At 35.5% G+C, this 19,559-nt stretch overlaps 1 long non-coding RNA gene across 8 annotated transcripts; it reads right to left on the bottom strand.

The window, feature by feature from the left end:
• Positions 1-243: 243 nt before the first annotated feature.
• Positions 244-12,453, bottom strand: LOC129925236 (uncharacterized). Of its 8 annotated transcripts, XR_008777051.1 has the most exons (8): positions 12,334-12,453; positions 7,803-7,960; positions 4,952-5,090; positions 4,627-4,716; positions 4,145-4,233; positions 3,548-3,666; positions 2,163-2,811; positions 244-2,059 (listed from the first exon to the last, which is right to left on the bottom strand). It is a non-coding gene; the product is annotated as an uncharacterized LOC129925236 (long non-coding RNA). The 8 variants fall into 8 exon arrangements; XR_008777044.1 differs by having other exon boundaries at positions 244-2,811; positions 12,334-12,449; XR_008777048.1 differs by having other exon boundaries at positions 244-2,811; positions 7,803-7,949; positions 12,334-12,349.
• Positions 12,454-19,559: the final 7,106 nt, after the last annotated feature.

Genomic DNA, 19,559 nt, shown 5'->3' on the forward strand with positions numbered 1-19,559 from the left:
ATGTAATCATTGACACTAAGACATTACCATTATCAATGTAATCATTGACACTAAGACATTGCTATTCTCAATGTAATTATTGACACTAAGACATTACCATTCTCAATCTAACCATTTGTACCGTCTTGAATGGTGTGAATGTTGATTGAATGGTATAAGGGCCTCTTTTGGCCTTGATGTAGTGTTCTTGTATTTTTAATTAAACACATCACATATTATGGATAAAATAATTACAAACTCCTCTCTGTCAGACAAATATTTATTACATCAAATAATAGTTCAGAAAGTAGGCAATCTCAGCCATAAAATATCATCCTGAATTATTTCACATCAAATACAAACTACATCCATAGAAAAATGTCCACTTAGGTACTCATATTATTTAATCCAATTTCATAAAACAGAGACACCTCCGTCTCTTGATACATCATGGCGCTAGCTTACTAAAACAAACGTGGTCATGTGATCAAAAATGGTACCTCATTGCTTGACAATGTGTAAGACCCATTTTCACGTGAACTGTAATCATCTCGTGCATCTCACTCTAATCATAGTGTTACACCATTGACACTAAGACATTACCATCCTCAATCTAATCATTGTCTCACTGTTATCATTGGCACTAAGACATTACCATTCTCACTGTTATCATTGGCACTAAGACATTACCATTCTCACTGTTATCATTGGCACTACGACATTACCATTCTCAATCTAATCAGTGACACTAGACATTACCATTCTCACTGTTATCATTGACACTAAGACATTACCATTCTCACTGTTATCATCGGCACTACGACATTACCATTCTCAATCTAATCAATGACACAAAGACATTACCATTCTCAATCTAATCATTGACACTAAGACATTACCATTCTCACTGTTATCATTGACACTAAGACATTACCATTCTCAATCTAATCATTGACACTAGACATTACCATTCTCACTGTTATCATTGACACTAAGACATTACCATTCTCACTGTTATCATTGACACTAAGACATTACCATTCTCAATCTAATCATTGACACTAAGACATTACCATTCTCACTGTTATCATTGACACTAAGACATTACCATTCTCAATCTAATCAGTGACACTAGACATTACCATTCTCACTGTTATCATTGACACTAAGACATTACCATTCTCACTGTTATCATTGGCACTACGACATTACCATTCTCAATCTAATCAATGACACTAAGACATTACCATTCTCAATCTAATCATTGACACTAAGACATTACCATTTTCCATCTAGACAAAATGTACCTGGTCACAGTTTAAAAGTGAGGAAAGCAACAAACAACAATTAAATTTAAGAATCTATATTCATTACCCAGCTCAAATACAAACAGATGCTTAGATAATAATAAATAATTAATAATATAAATAAAAAATTAGTATAAAAAATATCAATAGTGCAACAACTTGCATTTTTTTTTTTGCATTTGCATAGTAACAGAACTGGTATAATAGAAAAATACAAAAGACATAAATGTGGGAGCCACCGCTGGGCCAAAGTAAAAACACAGCATATTTGTATTTTTTTAAGCATTGTTCACCCCAGCAGCAGTAAATGGCTACATGGCAAAATAACAAAGCAAAATTTGAGTAATGGTTTAATAATAATAATGATGCTGAAGATAAAAGATGAGTGCAGTGTTTTCATAAACCCTATTACAACCTACTTTCCTCTATGGCAAAAAGGTGCCTGAGTTAATCTTTATAGTGCTTACAGGAGCACCCCGTTACACCATCCTTGAAGATACCATTTGGCATGCAGTATTTCTTCTATACTACCCACACCAGCCTCCAGCAGAACATTTTTTTAAGGTAGTTCTGCCAGTGTATGAAAGTTTGGTGAGAACTACTGCTTGGATATATATATATATTTAATTGTGAAACTTGAAAAATCTTCTTTTTATGAAACAAAACTAAATATAACTTTTATTACAACATAACACTAACCCTAATACTAACCTAGATGAAATGAAATAAATCTAGTAGCAATAATATAAAATGGTATTTTAAACAAAATCTAACTCACTACAAAAAACCTGTCTGTCCAGTTTCAGATCCCTGGGTACTTTGCATTACACTAGACCATTTTTGTAATTTCACCATCCTCACTGCATATCCACCAACCAATCGCTAATTTCTCAACGTTACCTTGGAAACACCCACACACACACTCCATAACACTGCTATACACATTTTTATGAACATACAAAACATAAACATTGTATAATTATGTCTTTATATAACTTTTGTTTTATAATTATTTTATTTAAGTAATTGACTAAGTAATTGTAATCATCGTCCTAAATATAATTTTGAGATCTTGTTTTCTAGTCTTAACATTATGAAAGATAACAATCTAAAAGGTTAATAGTTATTGAGCTAACAAACTAATATTAGAAAATGGTAAAATAAAAAAATCACTGAATACAATATATTTACAGGGTGCGTCAAAAAAATGTATACACACTTTGAACTGTCACAGACAATTTATTTCCTGTTCTACATTGCTAAATTTCAGCACATGGAAAGCTTAATGTCTAATTAGAAAAATAAATGTGAAGGTGGTTCTGTACCACACACAGTACCAGAGTGGCAAGGAATTAACTGCAACATGGCAAACGTGCGTTTGAGTTTTGAAGAGCGGAAGCAGATAATTATCAAAATCATCCAAGCCATAGCTGTCTGCGCCAATAGCTGCAAAGCCAGCTGCTGGAGATGTGGGAATAGTTGCATTGAACAGAACACCATCAAAAGCTCCAAGTGCATTTGTACCCTAAAAAATAAAAATAATTACATCTTATTTATATACCACAGCTTTAATCATTAAAAGATTCCTTCCAAAAAGTTTCAAAGAGAAATGTTTAGGATTCCGAGCAACACAGAGTAAGCTTAGTTTTTTTAAGTTTCAGTCTAATTCATTTTATATAATGCTCAAGCTCAGTTTACTAACAGAAAGCATTTTAATAGGTTAGTTTTAAAATTGCAGGAGATAATAAGAACAGTTTTATTACATTTTTGGTTCTCTGCAGTGGCAATGGACAAAAATATTCACAATGAAAAGCCAATTTCATTCAAGGAATAATTATGTTGGACTAAGTTCAACTCTAATTGCCTTTTTCAACAGCTCTATGTACATAAAAGTTTTGGGAATTCATCTATCAACATGTGACATCAGCATAATGTCATAAACTCTTCTAATAATTTTTTTCATGACATAAGAGATGGCAGATGATATAAAGGTTATCTGTTTCTGTGGCCTACGGTTAACAAGGGTGTCATGTGGCCAGCACAATGACCAACCGCCTTTACTTTTCCCCAACTAATATCAGGTACCCATTAGAGCTGTGTGGACTCAGAGGCGCCCAAAGATCCAGAAATTAAAAATCGTAGTCTTCACCAGGATTTGTACCCAGGACCCACGGTTTGGAAGCCAAGCGCTTAACTGTTTAACCATGGCGCCTTCATTTTTTAAATTTTTTTTTGTGATTTTTTTCTCAAAAATTGTATACCTTCAAAGTCATCAAGATGAGGCAGAGGAAATGGTTGGGAGGGACGGGGTCAGAATATGATCCTTTTTGTCCAGTAGATATAGTGGTCAGTTTGTAGACTTCATCAAGCCAGACACAAACTGTGAAAGATGGAATGTGATAATATGAATATATATATATATGAATACAATATTAAAGTGCTGACTTATTTATTACTAAAGCATCTCCAGATTTTCTTTTGCTAAGTCTTTCTTTTAACCAACTGGTGTGGCACAGCAGTAGGCTCTTTTGTTTTTTTCATTGCAAGTCTATGGTTATTTTTTTAAAATCTTTTTGTCTACCAACACTCTTTAAACTATTTCCCAGGTGGATTCCCTTCTTTAAATTTCTGTCTGTTAACATTTCAGCAAAGGTACAAGATATGAATACATTGCTTAAGTCCTGAGAATGTTCTGCATTAGACACTTTAGGCCTACTCCGCTACTCTATCACCTAAATAAATTAAGTTATGCTTCTTTTCCTTGGTCTTTGTTTCACTGCCAAGTTATATACTTAATACAAAAAGAGTCAAAAGAATTCATCAGATTAATTTAATATTTAAAAATAGAATTGACTCACCATTAGCTGTCCCAATGAATGAACCATAATGTCAGGTTGACCATTAACCCTATCTTACTGTACCAGACATTCATGCTTGTTAGTTTAGCCTAAAGATAACAATGGTAGTGATATTTAGCTGCAAAACATTCTACTAAATTTATATAACTGGTAATAAATTATTGTTAAAACAAAAGAAAGTCCATAGAAAAGAGATACAAATAAAACATAAAACAGTCTAATTTAAAACTAAATAAAATGATTAATTAACACATTCTTTTTAAGACTGGATGGCTGCCTGGTTGTGCAGTATGCACACTGGATTATCTTTCACAATGGTGCCAGGTTCATATTCTGCCAGCTGACATCAAACTTTTGAATTCATTTGTCAGTAATTATATTTTCTTTTTTTTTAATACAAGCCTCATGCAATAGCAGTCTTTAACTTTTTCTTTATTGTTATAAATTATTTTAAGCAGAAAAAACTAATGAAATATACTTACAAAACTTCCTTTAAGATTTCAAGTTAAAAGTTGTGGGTGAACATCATCCCAGGGTATACCAGGACCTATACAGATAGAGTGGTCATGAGTCTGAAATACAAATAAAGTGATTGTGTCTGAAAAACTTTTTTCTTTTATTAATCAGAGTTAATATGTCATCTAGGTATGTCAAATAGATAGGTTTTCCAACCTGTAGGTATGTCTGACAGATATGTCATAAATAGTCTTACAGTCTAGTAATGTAACATGCTAAAAATTTTTTCTTTAGAATCTTAAGGGGAGGGAAGGGAGGTAAGAAGAGTGCTTTTAAGAAATTATTACTCACTATGGTTTCAATTACAATGGTCAGGTCAGTTCATCAGGGCTGATCAATCCAACATAAAATCCACTATTTGGTAATTTACCTACGCCACTGTCATGCTTTAAATATTTCCAGCCAATAGAAGTAAATTGAGTTGTATGTGCTGAGAAAGGAAAACAAAATAATGTTTGTAAAATGTTTCACATATTTTAGTTGTTCCTTCAGAGTTGAAGATAATTTACTTCCTAGTCCTAACTTCCAGCAGGATGACACAGCAGGCAGGGTATTAACCCAGGACCATCGAGAAGTTCAAACAATATACCACACGACCAGGCAGCCAGCCTGTATGTATTATAAGTGTGATTCAATATGTTATAAATCTATATTTTATATATGTTATAAGTGTGATTCAATTTGTTTAAAACTACAAAATTTATGTTTTTTAGGTTTACTGTTTTTGACAGTCAAAATGGTTTACATTTTTTCCCCACCGGTTAAGAATTCCGATTACAATATAAAATTTAAAAAAATTTAAAAAAAAAACACATACACACATACAAAAGATTTGTAAAAAGCCTTGGCAGTCACATCAAACATTTTTTCAAAACCAACAACATGCATATCCTTGATACAAAACACACACACTGGTCATTTTAGCCATAAGAGATGTACCTGTTACCAGATGTACCAGTTAGGTTGATTGGCTGTATTGTTAAAGATTAAAAGCAAACCATTATCCATACAGATCTAGTTTCACTAGAGAAAAGATTTTTTTTCTTGGTATCCAAATTCTTATGTATAAGATTTCTATAATGTGTCTTCTTTCTACTATAACATGCTCAGTACACTTTTATTGTATAAATACGGTAAGGGTTATATAATTTGGCTCTAAATGAAAGATTTACCTGCTTTCCATATGAAGGGAGGGAGGGGGGGGGGGGCGGGCAAACATTATAGTTTCGGTTCTAATGCAGTCATAAGACCATATCTAGTATGACAGTCGACAGTAGAAACTTGCAATTAGATTCCATTATAGTTTCGGTTCTAATGCAGTCATAAGACCATATCTAGTATGACAGTCGACAGTAGAAACTTGCAATTAGATTCCAAGCAATAGTTCTACAAGTATATAGTGAATTTAAGATGTAGCACATAAATTATAATTTCCAAAATCTAAACATAATTTTTCTATTGCACAAAGTTATCCAGCTAGAGCTAAATTTTAAAGTAAGAGGCAATTCACAGTTGGAAACATATGAAAATATAAAGTAAAAATATTAATGTCCATCATGCATCAGGTTTAATTACAAAATGAGGATACTGAACACTTCAAGAACTTTAAATATTTCCTTTTACACAACCAAGGTAACCAATCGAGCCTAGTAGGAAGCGTGGTCAAGAGGCCAACTACGCTTGAACTTGGCTTAGCTTGGCTGCCTATGAAGGGGGCAAGAGGTTCGACACACAACTCGAGTTGAGTTGTGTTTACTGAGTGCTTTAAGGCAGTTAGAAAACCTACTCCCACTGGTCCACAAATGAGATTGGACCATAGTGCTCTGAGCATGCTATAAGCATGAAAGTAGCACTATATGAAAGCCATAATTTATTTATATAGTAAATATTTAGGGTTAGAAACATGCTTACAATTCATGTAGATTTCCTTATTGAATGACACTACAAAATGTAATCATGTATAATCTGGATATTCTTCTTTGTTTTTATTATTCATTAACTTCAACAGACCTACTTTTTTTTCAGTGCCAGAGCAGAAGCACCAACAAATGTTTCATTTTTTTTTATCTTTTAAAAAAAAAAGACTCACAACATAGCAAGTAAACTGCTTTACTATCGAAGTTAGTGGAATTAATTTAGGTGAATAGATAGTTCCAAACAGGATGCATGCCATAGTTTTACTTCTTCTAGACTTAATCATTATTTCAATTTATCAGACAATAGTTACCCAGATAACGATCCTGACTGCCAGGTCGTGCAGTTTGCGCGCTGGACTGTAGATCGGATTTATCGATGGTCTCTAGTTCAAACCCTGCCTGCTCCCATCCCCCGTCACCCTGCGGGAGGTTTGGACTAGGAAGTAAACTATCTTCAACTCTGAAGGGACATCCGAAACATGTAAAACAATTTACAAACATTCCAAAGATAAATACATGTTAAATTAGTTATAACTTATGAAGACATATAGCTATTGACATAGTTTTGATTTAAATTTGAGGATAAAATGTAAAAACAAAAAAAACTTTCATTAAAATTATAAATTTATAATTTGACACTGGAGAGTTATAAGAAATATACACATAAACACAAGGGGAAATATTACTAACTTTTTAAATACTTCAGGAGAGAAAATATGGGTCTACAACCAACAGGGACGATATACAGCTAACCTCTACAATACCTTGCTTATGCCGATGACATTGCCTTATTGGGTAAAGAAACGTCTGACATTGCTAGTTTTTTCACACAACTAGAAGAAGCATCTCGACCAGCAGGACTTGAGGTCAATGACAGTAAACCCAAGTACCTCACAATGACAAGAGACAATCAATAAGATAGGACCATATATTAAAATCATAAATCACAAATTTGAAAAAATGACCCACTAACAGAAATAAAGGAAAGAATAGCGGGAGGCAACAGAGCATTTTATAGCACCCATCATTTACTTAAGAACAAAACAATATCAAGAGAAACTAAGAAAATAATATACAAAACCATAAGACCAGCTGCAGTGTATGCAAGTGAGACCTGAACGCTGACAAAGACTACCAAAAATATACTAAATACTTAGGAACGAAAAATTCTTAGGAAAATCTATGGTGCTATACAAGATGAAACAGGGTGGAGGACATGTACTTACCATGAGATATATCAATTGTATGAAGACCCACAGATAGTGACGGAGATAAAAGGCTAAGGAGAGATCTGAATGGAGGGATGTGTTGAAGCCAGCTAAAGCCCTCCATGGGCTGTAGTGCCATTGGGATGGATGGATGGAAAGTGTTTCCTGCAAAATGACTGAAAAAAAATGACATTAAAAAAAAAAAAAAAATTTGCTCTATTCATATTTTACGATGTCTTTTAACAGTATTTCTTTCAAAATAACTATTTTGTATTAAATAGGTTAAATAAGATCTAGATGTAGTGATAAATTTCATCATCTTGACATCATATGTGATAAATATACATGACTTGATCAACATATACATAAATCATACAGGAATGGACTGGATTTCTAGATGCACTAAGATTCTACATCATGCAACAATACAGGATTACAGGCAGCACTTTGGCTTTCTTACTGTCACTAATACCGTAGTCTTACTGTAATACTTGATCTATATATTCAGATCTAGACTCTAGTAGACTGTCCCTTACTTTACACATAGTCATAGTCACCATATAGATCTAGATATATCATAGTTTGGTCAGACGTGAAGACCTCCTGCAGGAGGACAAGGGATGGGAGCGGGCATGGTTTGAGCCCATGACCATCAATAAATTCAAATGACAGTCCAGTGCGCAAACCGCACGACCAGGCAGCCATCCACAAATACTAGATCTAGAGAAATAAATATATATATATAGAGAGAGATAGATCTAGAAACTAGAATCTATATACTAATAATGTAATATAGATCTAATATAATTATATAGAGTAGTTTATTTAATCCGGACATTACATGAATTCGGACACTAGCTGTTTTTGTTGTCATTAAATCTTTATTTATTTTGATATTTAATATGAAACTAGCATGTCCATTTCCAATGATTCTTACCCAATTTCCTTCCATTTAGCTGTCTTTTTATGTAAGAAAAAAGAATTTCAAATGTCTACATGGTATCAGGTTTTTGTTTTTTCCTATGTTACCCGGATGACTTTACCTCTTCCTAGGGTTAAGACTATATTTTTTGATTGGCTAAGTCTATGCTAATGAGCCCGGCAATACTTATTCTGTTTTTGGAGCTGTTTTATTTGATTCATAAGCCAAGTTGTTTTATTTTATACAACAAAAATAATAGGGTGTTTGAATTAAATTACAATTTTCTTACCCAAATTTATTTCAGACAGCCAGTTTTGGACATCAATGTTAATGATCTTATATTATATTTGTTTGTTTGTTGTTTTTTTTTTATAGAGAATAAATGGGCAAATGTTTGTAGTGAGCTTGGTACATTGAATGTAGTTAAATGCCTAGATCTAGACCTACTAGATAGATTTATAGAGAGAGAATATAGAGGATTCAGCTATTTAGGCAAGAATGGCTATCCTAACCTGTACTATACTACAAAAGATCATCTGTATTAGAAATGTTTTAAATTAATAAACAAAAAACAAAAATTTAGTTAATATTAATGCCTAAATATAGAGACTGTCTGAAATAAATTATATGGTCTCCGGAATAAAACAATGTGAGTCAAATTTGTCTGCATTAAATGAAAACACATGGCCTCTTTGCCCTTAAATATAATAACAAATATAGGTTAGGGGTACAAGTATAAGTAGTCATCCTTATTCTCCTTAAACTTAAACTAAAGAAGATTTTGATACTTATTTCTTTTCTAAGTCAAACCATTGTCAAATAATGCGCTATCAAAGTCAAACTTTGAAATTTTGGCCTATGGGTGTCCGTCCGAATAGCATAAACTACTCTAGATCTAGATTATAAAATCTATTATAATTTATTATTATATAAAATATATTACTATAGATCTAGAAAATCACAATAGTCATTATTATCATAATCATTATACTATGACTATCTCACACTATCTGTCTATACTATTATCTGAGTATAGTCACTATAGACTAGTTACTAGACTATACTTAATTATAATACTAAAAAATTATGACTATCTCACACTATCTGAGTATCTGTCTATACTATACTATTTGTCTGACAATACCGTCACTATAGACTAGTCACTAGACTATACTTAATTAAAATACTACTATTTTATACTATATTTTTTTCATACTAAATAAAATTATAATATAGTTAATGGACCTCATTCACCAATCGTAAACAAACAACATTTAACCACGTGATTATCTATATCTTCTATACAAAGTACATGCCATCCATAGTGGCTGTCACCTGATACATATTTTTTATTGTTTTATCAATATTATGCCATGGCTAAATGTGTTTATTTACGATTGGTGAATGAGGTCCATTAATATTATTTATACTATATTTTTATATTATATAATTATAATAATATAAGTTATATAGTACTTATACTACTTATAGAGTCTATACTTTATTAAATTATTATAGTATTAAATTATAGTTACACTACTAACTAGTTTTATAGATCTAGACAATATAGTCATCTAGTCAGTAGATCTATGTTATACACATTATAAATAGTATTATACTGTCACTAGTCTGAGTCTGACTCTGACTAGAGTACTAGAGTCTAAGAGTTATAGAGTATATTACTATATAATAAATAAATTATAGACTATAGAGATAGACTAGATAAAGATTCAAGATCAAGACTATACTAGATCTAGAGACGAGTAATCTAGACAAACTAGAATCTAGATCTAGATAGTAGAGTCAGTAGAGTCTAGAATTAGATCTAGAAAAAATCTAGAACTAGAGTTAACTAGACTAATCTAGAGTTTCTAGTAGCAATTTGGGTAGCAATTTGTATAAATTTGTTGAATTTGTCTCATTAACATTTGACAAATTTGAGACCAATTTTTTTTAGTAGTGAAAATGAATAAAAAAATTGATGCTAGATCATGAGTAGATCCAGTATTGAATATATGTTAGAATAGATCTAGTGAAACGGGAGATTGGAAGGCAACTAGATCTAGATCTAATCTAAATTATATGACGTGATTCTGCTAAAAATCTTGCTTGGTACTGACAGCAAAGTGATGCCTCGCCATTTCTCACATTGTGATAGATCTCCACTCTTTGGTATTTTTATTAGCAAGCCCTTTTTCCACTCACCCGGAGGTGTTTCTGAATGAAGGGAGCATGTGATGAACACCTAAGGGAAGAACAGGCCGGATTCAGAAAAAGGAGATCTTGTGCTGACCAAATAGCTACACTCAGGATAATTGTAGAACAATGTGTCGAATGGCAATCTCCTCTCTATGCAACTTTTGTCGACTTTGAAAAAGCTTTTGATAGTGTCGACAGAGAATCTATCTGGACTGTAATGAGACATTATGGGATCCCCAATAAAATAATAAACATAATCAAGAACCTTTATGGTGGTTTCACCTGCCAAGTAACCCACTGTGGCAAGCTGTCAGAGGAATTCCCAGTTACAACAGGAGTCAAACAGGGATGTCTTCTTTCACCACTCCTGTTCCTTCTAGTACTGGATTGGGTCACAAAAGAAGCCTACTCTAACGCAGGGAAAGGAATCCAATGGACTCTCACACAAAAGCTGGAAGATCTGGAATTCGCTGATGACATAGCCCTATTATCACACAGACTACAGGATATGCAAGAAAAGGTCACAGCTTTAAGCGAAGTAGGAAAAAGAGTAGGCCTCAAAATAAACCACCAAAAAACTAAAGTACTTAAAGTAAACAATAAACAAAGTGGAGACATAGTATTGGATTCTCAGACAATAGACCAAGTAGAAAATTTTATATACCTTGGGAGTGTAGTCAGTATATCAGGTGGAACAGATGAAGACATTAAACGCCGTATAAATCTAGCACGTCAGACATTTACACAGCTAAAACCAACCTGGAAATCTCCTTACATCTCAAACAAGACTAAACTAAGAATCTTTAACTCTAATGTCAAGGCTGTCCTACTGTATGGTTCTGAAACATGGAGAACAACTGAAGCCACAACAACAAAAAAAAGACCTTCATCAACAGATGCCTGAGAAATATCTTAAAAACACACTGGTATGACAAAGTAGAAAACACCAAACTGTGGGAGATGAGTGGACAGAAAAACATAGAAGTGCAGATCTTAGAGAGGAAGTGGAGATGGATTGGTCACACCCTTAGAAAAGATACCAGCAACAGAGCTAGGCAGGCCTTAGAGTGGAACCCCCAGGGAACAAGACGCAGAGGAAGACCAAAAAGAACATGGCGACGCAGTGTACTTGAAGAAGCAGAGAAGACCGGGAAGAGCTGGGACACCATCAAAAAGCTAGCAAGAGACCGTGGAGAGTGGAGTGTTTTTGTCGAGGCCCTATGTTCCATGAGGAACTCAAAGGAGTGATGATGATGATATGACGTGATATTTTAATGTTTTTGAGCTCTGCAGGCCTATTTATGGCTTTAAACATGATGAATGAATCGGTGAATGTATAGTTACAGTATTTACTGAAAATGAAATAGTCACTAGGACGTCTAGTGAGTAGTCATACTCATAGTCTACTACTCTACTAGAATTACTTACCCCAATCATTATTTATATCCATATTCTACAGCTGAAACATTAATATTCCAATTAGAATCTTATTCTATTAAAGCCTACACATAAGCCTAAATATGTTTCATTTTGAAGGCTAGCAAAAAAAAAAGTAATTTTCAAAAAATCCATTCCAACAATGCAACATGCTGCAGAGATGTAGATATCGCTATCACTATCACTCTTCTAGGTCAGAGTTAGTAAAGGTATAGTTATTTAAAAACTAGCAGTGCGTGCGTAAACGAAACAACCCAAAATCGGCGACTCTAATCGGCGCCTTCGACATAGCGGTCACGCTCTAGTTTTCTACCTACAGTGAAGTCCAGAAGGGCGTCGTCGCCGTAGGCGCCATTATCCCAATTGGTGGTTAGAAAGGCTTTTATCTAACAACCAGGCCTGGACGTGGGGCTCTTCACCCCTGTCCTGTCTGAGGCAGGGGCGTAGCTAGGAATTTTTCATCGATTGGGGGCCCGGGGGCTTGGCCTCTTTGGGGGCCCCTGCAGTTGCTTAATATTAAACTTTCAATGTAAAAAACACTCATTTGGGCGCCCCCCCTCAAGTGTGGACCCGGGGGGATTTTGAAATGCTCCCCCCTCCTACCCTCACTTTAGCTACGCCACTGGTCTGAGGGCTCCCAACGGTAGACGGCCATATCGATTGACTGGGCCAGACCGGACCGTGACGTGTACACAGCGCACCGTCCCCGTTCCTGGGCCCCACTCGCTACAAATTCCCGAGAACAGTGCTAGCTTAGGGGAGCTTGTCTCATATTCCTATACCGTAACCGCCACTGTTCCGTGCAAGGACCGCCACTCCAGCTAACGGGACACTGATGACGGCCCCCTTGTGGAACGGCGTGACGGACTTTTTGGACTGGGTTCCGGGCGTTTTTTTTTCATCCCAACCCCGAGTGAGAGAAAAAAAAAAAAAAAGCTCACCCAGGGAAGCCCGGCCGGGCCTGGTTCGCTACACGTACTTAGACTATCTAGTTTCCATCACTAGACGTTTCCACCGGCTAGTTGACTACCAGCAGCGGCGTATCCCGGTCACTCTAGTTGTCAAATGGTTAAATATTGACTCTATAGTTTGCCATGTTTGTGTTTCAGACGTCAATAAGATAAACTTCTTGCAGAAGTAATCTTTTTTGTTATTCATATTTATAATTTTAAGTTCTCACTTTCTGGTCTTCGCTTTAAATGCTCTAAATTTTAAATGATCTCGAATTATGTAATTTGAGATCGATCTAAGTAAGAAGGAATATTAATAAAACAAATATTGATCAATAGTCTAGGCCAGGCCCTAGACTATGCTGACATAGTTTGAACGTAGAATTTGTGTACGCTATTAACTTACCCACATTTTAACATGTTCAGATGATTCGTTTAAAAAGGATTTTTCATTGAAAAAGTCATTGTGATAGATAAATAGATAAACTTAGATACAGGAATTTAAGTTTGTAATGAACATATTGGTTTTCAGAATACGCACATAGATTACTTTGAATGATCTTGCCCTCGTCAGCAATGCAAATTACCTGGAACAAAAAGGTCTTTCAGAAGTACTGGATACACTATCTGGACAAGAATAGGAACATAAAAAAGGCAAAATATGAAAATACTTTTAAAAAGCTTTTCTAGGGTATGGGGAAGAACTCCACATTCGCAACTATAAATTTCAATATTGTAAAAGGAAAGTTTCCCTTTCAGACCTTGCGATCTATGGGGCAGATGATGTTAAGGTCATCTGTTTCTATGGCCAACTTTTAACGAGCAGGGTGTCATGTGGCCAGCACAACGACCAACCGCCTTTACTTTCCCAAATTAAGTCAGGTCACCATTAGATTTGGGTGGACCGAAATTCAAAATCCCAGTCTTCACCAAGATTTGGACCCAGGACCCTAGGTTTGGAAGCCGAGCGATTAACCAATATGCCACCGCGCCCCCCCTCCCCAGTACAAATAATTGTGCTAAAGTTTCAACTTGATCCAAGAATGGGAATGGGAGAAATGACGTGTTCAAACTTTTTACCAGACAGACAAGATTTGGTATACGCTTTGTAAAAAACAGGTTTATTGTGTAAGTGATGTGGGTTTTTTTTTTTAAAGTTTCGGACACTTCTTTTGAAATGAAGATCATTCATTCCAGGCCAAACCTCATGCGTGACGTCGGGGGGATGACGTCATTGACGACGAGCATTGAAGTGCATATCACTCGAACAGGCGGCCACCAGGGGCGTAGCTAGGAATTTTCCATCGTTGGGGGGCCCAGGGCTTGACCTCTTTTGAGGCCTCTGTATTTTGCGTAATATTTTTTTTATGTAAAAAACACACTAATTTGGGTACTTTCTCAAATGGGGGGGCCTGTGGGGATTTTCAAATACTCCCCCCCCCCATTTTTTTGTACAAAGTTTATATCAACTCTGTCTGTTTGGTCAAAAAGTTTTGTAGTTTTTTTGTTCAAAAAGTATTTTTTTTTATGTGTTCTTGTTCATATATTAATTTTTAAGATGGGAATTTCAAGTCACTGTCCACTGAAGGAAAACCTAGATCAAAGTCAGCGCTATTGTGTCTCTAGTGCAGTGTTTCCCAAACACTTCGCACATTCTGAGTCTTTAGCGAAACTTTTCGCTTATTTGTTTTTCACTTTGTGGCCTTAATATGGATTGTGTATGTGTGTGTTTATATTGTTACGATCTTCTCTATCAGGCCTTCTGCAAACACTGCCAACAACATAACACATCTAAAACAACTTGACTACAAGAGCTTCAATAAACAAAGTGGCGGTTTAATGACAAATTACATCAACAACAGCCAATAAACACAATTGGCTACACTAACTGAAATGCTTTTCTTCACAAAAGAACTGCCTAACTAATCCCTACAAGTCTCTCTAGCTCGTACAGCTACATCTTCGAGGACTCTCAAGGTACTGCACAGTTTTTCTCTTGCTGTCCTGGACTCAACTGTCCTTTCTTTACACCAATGTTTCTCAAACTGTGTGCCGCGGCACATTAGTGTGCCGCCGAAGATTTGCAGGTGTGCCGCGGGAGTTTTTAGAACGCCACACGTGCAGCGTTACACAAGTCTGTCTACTATTAAATTTTGATTTTACGTTGCGATGACATCTCCACTTGCAATGACCAGTAGTAGTAGTGGATCTTTCCATTACGACGGAAAGGGATGTTAGCTATTCAGGCTATGGAATGGTCCACTACACATATATTATTATAATGAATAAAATGTTGGCCGCCTTAGCAGACGCACAGCAGTTCTCGAATTGGTAACGATAATAATAAGCGATGTGTTTCAAGTAAATTGGTTAGGTGTATGCTAATAATAACAAATTAAGACATTACCATTCTCAATCTAATCATTGACACTAAGACATTACCATTCTCAATCTAATCATTGACATAACATTCTCAATGTAATCATTGACACTAAGACATTACCATTCTCAATGTAATCATTGACACTAAGACATTACCATTCTCAATCTAATCATTGACATAACATTCTCAATGTAATCATTGACACTAAGACATTACCATTCTCAATGTAATCATTGACACTAAGACATTACCATTCTCAATGTAATCATTGACACCAAGACATTACCATTCTCAATCTAATCATTGACACTAAGACATTACCATTCTCAATGTAATCATTGACACTAAGACATTACCATTCTCAATGTAATCATTGACACCAAGACATTACCATTCTCAATCTAATCATTGACACTAAGACATTACCAATCTCAATGTAATCATTGACATAACATTCTCAATGTAATCATTGACACTAAGACATTACCAATCTCAATGTAATCATCGACACTAAGACATTACCATTCTCAATCTAATCATTGACACTAAGACATTACCATTCTCAATCTAATCATTGACATAACATTCTCAATGTAATCATTGACACTAAGACATTACCATTCTCAATCTAATCATTGACATAACATTCTCAATGTAATCATTGACACTAAGACATTACCATTGTCTTTGTGGCAAAGTAAGATCTCGAAAGGAGTCTTCGACTGCTTTCCTACTTACAATGAATGTGCTTCAACTAAAGAAATCACCCCCGAAATTCTGGACACTTTGACACACTTGCAGTCAGCATTGTGGCATTAATTTTCAACACTTGGAAGCAGGGGCGGACTGGCTATATGGGCATACGGGCAAATGCCCTGTGGGCCGGTACCCAAATGGGCCGGTAGGGCACCTAAAGGGCATCATGATACTATTAAATTAAGGTTCCATAGTATTATCTTATAAAAGGGAATTTTGAGCGTCTTGTTCAAAAAATTTTCTGAGATTCTGTAATATCCTACATCCGTAGACAGTAGGCTCGATGGTTGAGTGGTAAGGAGCTAGGCTTTCGAATCCTGGTGTGACTGTGGTTCTTAATTGCGGGACCCACCTAGCTCTAATGGGCACCTGACGTTGGTTGGGGGGAAAGTGAAGGCAGTTGATCTCTATTATCTTATCGTATATCCCTATGATATACAAAGGCCGGATTGTAAATAAATGCCCGGGCCGAAATTGACACCCAGTCCGCCCCTGCTTGGAAGTAATGAATATGGATTGGATGGGTCAGCTCTCCATTTGGAAACAATGAAGCTACAAATTTGACAACTGAAGAAGCAGAGAAGCTAATTGATTTAAAGAAACGATGCCGTTCTTAAGTCAAGTTTTGCCGAGAAAAGCCTGGATGTGTTTTAGATTTCAATCAACAAGTTATATCCTGCAATCAGTTTAAAAGCAATCAAAATAATTCTTCCATTTGCATCTTCATGGTTTTGTGAGTTTGGATTTTCAGCACTGACTGAAATCAAGTCTAAGAAAAGAGAGAGACATCTTACAATAGACGATGAAATGTGAGTTTGTTTGTCGACTCTGGAGCCTCGATTAGATCACATTTGCTCTAAAAAAAAACAGGCACACCCTTAACATTAAATATATTACTTAAAAACAGGTAATATTTTTTTTCTTTTTATTATAAAACATCTGTTGCTCTTCGTGGTGTGCCGCGAAACTTTTGTAGTTTGTTTTTTTTACTGTGCCGCCAGACAAAAAAGGTTTGAGAAACACTGTAAAGTTTAATAACACACTCTTACATAACACGCACAACAATAGGAGGTTTCTTACCAAGGGGAATAACTCTACACACAAACACATACACATCCACACAATGTCAACATCTCTTTTTCTTTCTCTCTTTGTGTTTCTCTTCCTCTCTCTCGTCGTTTGGTATGCTTTGATTCTAGTATCCTCCCTTTGTTTCTACAAAACTGTATTTAAAAAAAAAATGAAGATAGCATTAGGGGCACGAATATTTGTACAATGGGCTGAAGGTGACGAAAGATTCTCTCTTTAGGCACTGGAAAACATTGAAAAAAAAAAAAACATAACAAAAACATAAAAATAACATTTTTAAAAAGCACCAAAAAAAAAACAAAACAAAACAAAACAAAACAATGTTACAAAGACATTTAAAAAAAAAACTAAAAAAAAAAAAACGGACAGAAGCGAGGCTCACTACCCGATGTTCGCCTATCTGCTTCCACTAACATTTCTACCGAGGCGCCACCTTAAGGCCAGGGTGATCTGGAATTAACTCGGTGTCATTGAACCAGCTGTCTCTGCACCATTTGTCGTGGCGCCTTTATTGACCTCAACCTATCCCTTGGTTTGTTAGCCCGTTGGGGCACCACTCATGATCGCTCAACCGTCTTCCTCCATCCCTGTCTATCCTTTCAAAGACAAGCCCCTCCCATTCTTTTATGTTTGTTTTCTAATCGCTTTCTCTGTCTGCCTCTTCTTTTTCCTGGTATTGTTCTCTGAATGAAGGACTTTGCAAGTACTGAGGACATAATGGTATTGCCATAATATATTTTTTTTTTACAGTGGTCAGCAGGCCTTCATTTACCTATTATAATGTCTTGAATTACTTTCCTACGCTCTTGCGCACGCTCCATTGGCTTCCCGTGAAAGCGAGAATCGATTACAAGGTCGCCACACTTTGTCATCAGTGTATATATAACAATGAGATGCCCTTGTACCTTAGCGAACTGATTACTCCATATGTCCCCCAGAGAGCCCTGCGCTCAATGGACTCAACGCTTTTAGTAGTGCCACATTTCTCCCTCAAAAGCTACGGTCTGCGTGCTTTTTCAGTTCACGGCCTACATTTTGTTTGTTAACAGCGCTTTATAAATAAAATTATTATTATTATTATTATTTCCGACCCAGTGCAGTCTTGCCAATGTTGACACTATTTTGACGAGAAACTCGTGCGCTAATGGACACACGCGATGGCTGTGTTGAAGCACGGATATACTTTTGGGCTGTATGACACGTTGCGGGGTTGACTGCAGACACTTGGTACTAGATTGACACGTGATATGACGTAATTATCTTCCTTTTTTGAAGTAACGTTTGTAATATGTAAGATAATTTTTATCGACCCAATCAAATGAAAATTGTTTGTCTAGAACTGACCACCTCAAGTAACTACTGTAACAATAACAATATAGATGCACGATATAGATACACATACGAACAACATTCACATTCGAAAATCACATACACACTCATAACCAGCGCTTTATAAATAGACTTCTATGAGCTTCTCGATGACAGAATGTTTATTTTAAATGAGGCCAAACATAGCGGGCTCCCTTTAATTATTGTTAACGAAAATCAAGTAAAAAAAAATGGTATTTTGGTCAGCTCTTATTATGAAAAGATGACCATTATTAAATGTATTTTTTACATATTAAATTTTTTTTTCAGTGTTATCATTAAGTAAAATACGTGCAAAACATGTTGAACTATTTGAAACATGTGAAAACTAAAAATCGATTTTTTTTCCCAAAACTATCATTTTTGAGTGTTTCCCCTGCCCTTAAGTGGCCAAGTAGACCCAGTTGCGAACTGCATATTTTGCCACAACCTTTGCATAAAAAGCAGGTTCTCTGAGGCCTACGTTCTTTTTTTTTTTTTCTGCGACTGCGCCTGATGAATTACAGACGTTACTTCAAAAGAAAATATAATTACGGCCTGTGAGAATACAGTTATGCTAGTTAATTAGTGATTTAGTATTTGCCAAGTCATAGCTTTTCCTGGCTGATTCAGACAACCCATTCCATGCTCTAGTAACACTATTGAAGGAGGAGCACTAGTACACATTTGTC

The sequence above is a fragment of the Biomphalaria glabrata genome, chromosome 3, assembly GCF_947242115.1.
Source record: "Biomphalaria glabrata chromosome 3, xgBioGlab47.1, whole genome shotgun sequence".
Lineage (NCBI taxonomy): Eukaryota > Metazoa > Mollusca > Gastropoda > Planorbidae > Biomphalaria > Biomphalaria glabrata.